The sequence below is a fragment of the Sinocyclocheilus rhinocerous genome, unplaced genomic scaffold, assembly GCF_001515625.1.
Source record: "Sinocyclocheilus rhinocerous isolate Xijiao unplaced genomic scaffold, SAMN03320098_v1.1 scaffold741, whole genome shotgun sequence".
NCBI classification, from domain to species: domain Eukaryota; kingdom Metazoa; phylum Chordata; class Actinopteri; order Cypriniformes; family Cyprinidae; genus Sinocyclocheilus; species Sinocyclocheilus rhinocerous.
Window position 1 is genome coordinate 59,548 of NW_015640436.1, and position 2,658 is coordinate 62,205.

The 2,658-nt window shown below is 46.8% G+C and overlaps 1 non-coding gene across 1 annotated transcript; it reads left to right on the plus strand.

Moving 5' to 3' along the window:
- Positions 1–1,198: 1,198 nt before the first annotated feature.
- trnak-uuu (transfer RNA lysine (anticodon UUU)) lies at positions 1,199–1,271 on the plus strand. Its single transcript has one exon. It is a non-coding gene; the product is annotated as a tRNA-Lys (tRNA).
- The last annotated feature ends 1,387 nt before the right edge of the window (positions 1,272–2,658 follow it).

Sequence of the window (2,658 nt, forward strand, 5' to 3'; positions counted from 1 at the left end):
TCCGGACAAGCCTCAACACGAAAATTAGATTGTGCTTGCCCGGAAACAAGCCTCTAGGGATTTTCATGGAGTATGTGGAGTGGGTACTCCTCCACAGCGGTTCCACATTTACCATCTGCGAGAGCAAGGAGGAGATCAGTACACCAACCGCTACCACCAGACCAATGACAGCGATGCCTGAGCCCACCGCAGACCATGAGCCCAAGTCTGCCACGATACGAGAGCAAGAGCTATCGCCAGAGCCACAGATCCCACCATGAGCCAGCAACATCGCCTGTGCCAGTTGAATTACTGGTGGAGTACGAGGGGCTGTTGTGGAGCCCTACCCCATCTACAACAGCTGAGGAAAGTGTGCTGATCGTCTGGAAGAGTGAGTGTTTCCTGCCTGTTTCCTTTCCTTGCCCCGAGTCAGTTTTACCCAGCACTACACTGTTAAAGTCTGTGTTTCTGTCCTGCCCTGATTTCTCTGGCGTTCTCAGCTGGTTCCACCTAGCTCAAAATACCCAGTGTCTCCAGAAATCTGCCCAGCCTCCCACTCCCTCCTCCTCTATGCTTCCAAGTTCCTTGGCTGTCTCTGCTCCTCTGTCTTGGCTCCTCCTTTGCTCCACCCTGGGCTTCTTGTCCACCAGCTCCGCCCTGGAGTGTTGACCCATTTGCTCTGCCTATAGACCAGGGGTGGCTGACGTCGGTCCTGGAGAGCCACAGTCCTGCAGTTAGAGTTTTGCTCTAACCTTGATAAAAACTCACCTACCTGTACCTTTCTAGTAAACCTTTGACCTTGTTCAGGTGTGTTTTATTAGGGTTGGAGTGAAACTCTGCAGGACTGTGGTTCTCCAGGACTGACGTTTGCCACCCCTGGCCTAGAACCTCCAAGCCAGTCACTCCACTTCGGCCAGTTGACGGGCAGCTCTGCTATGGCTCCTCGCTACCTAGGGCTCCACCGAGCTCCCTCGTCCTGCCGGCTCCGCCTTGGTCAGTCGTCACTCTGCCTGCACCATGGACTTCTGGGCCTTCAGCTGCACTTCGTCCATCCACCCCTACTGCTCCATTGGGCTCCTTCCCTCTGGCTCCACCTTGGTCCTCGGTCGCTCTGTCTTCACCTCAGTCCTCCAGCGCCCTGGTTCCACCAACTTGGTCTCCAGGACCAAGTTGGTGGTACGTTTTTATATAAAACGTAAGAGGCATGCACTGCAAAAGAGCCCGGATAGCTCAGTCGGTAGAGCATCAGACTTTTAATCTGAGGGTCCAGGGTTCAAGTTCCTGTTCGGGCGAAGTTCCGTCTTCTTGTTGGCGGCCTCAGCTTGCTGTCATGTCGGTCCATCTATGCTGCTGTCTCTCTAATAGAGTGGTGTTCCGGCCTGCTCTTGAGGACCTTGTGCATCTCCCTTTTTTGGCACACCTGATTCTGATGGTCAGCTCGTTAGGAAAGAGCGCTCATGAAGTGAACTTAGTGAGTAGAATAAGACAGACCTACGAAATGTGTAGTGCCATGGGTCCCCAGGGCCAGCACTGAAAAACCCCATTCCAGAGGATGAGACATGGCAGCCTGATTTCTCTTCAGTGGGACCGCTGTTTTATCTGCTTGCAATCTCCGCTGGGTGACTGAGCTGGCTAGGGCTATGGAGTTCAAATGGGTATTCTTGTGGGAATACTGCTGTTATATAAAACGTAAGAGGCAGAGAGTGGCCTATATCTGTAGTCGTGGCTGTACCCGCCAGCGATCGGACAGCCTAACCATTCCTAACCATTTGTTACAAGTCCTAACACATTCGGAACAATTCCTAACTCAGGTCCTAACAATCCTAACAGTCAATCAACGGGGCAAAGCAGCCATTGGTCGAACGGGGGAAAGCAGCCATTGGTCGAAACATTGTCATGTGACTACATCTATAAAAAGTGCGAGTACCAAAGCGCGGGTTTGTCGTTTTACACTGACCTCCATCACATTGTGACGTGAGATAGTTTTAATATTTTTCAATATTATAGTTATATTATATATATAGTTTTAATATTTTATCAACAATTGTACGTCTTCGGATTGCGTGCAGGTGAGTACAGTATAATGTGATAAAGAAGCGGTACGCGACTTAGCTTCGTTTGACACTATGGTTCAATCTCAACCGCGTACGTTGCACTCGTGTAATTTAGATAACATTGTTCTTAATTTGGTGGTTTAACGCTTAGGCCTAACTTATATAGATATTAGAGGCTATATTTGGGCGATATAGTGATATAAATCGCGGTGGCCATTCATTTTGCAAAAGCAAACACAAAATTCCTTATATACAACGACGATATGGTGATGATGATGAAGAATGTACTTTAAAAATACAGAGTGCGGACGTGTTTTGTATTTTAAAAGTGTAATAAATAAAATGCAATCCGAAAAATTTGGCGGCTTTTTTTTTTTTGATAAGCGCCAAAAGTCGATTGAGCGCCAAGACGGTTAAATACGCTTTAAAGTTTATCAAAGTTTATGTCTTTGCGAATTTTGTGAACACAACAGGTTATCTCTTAAGTAAAAGTAAGTAAACGGTTATGTAAAATAAGATGTATATGTCCATACTGCCGAATAACTTGCGTAATATTATGTTATAATTTTTACGTAATTATTATGCTTTTTATGCTTTTTCTTGGATTTATTTATTTATTTATTTT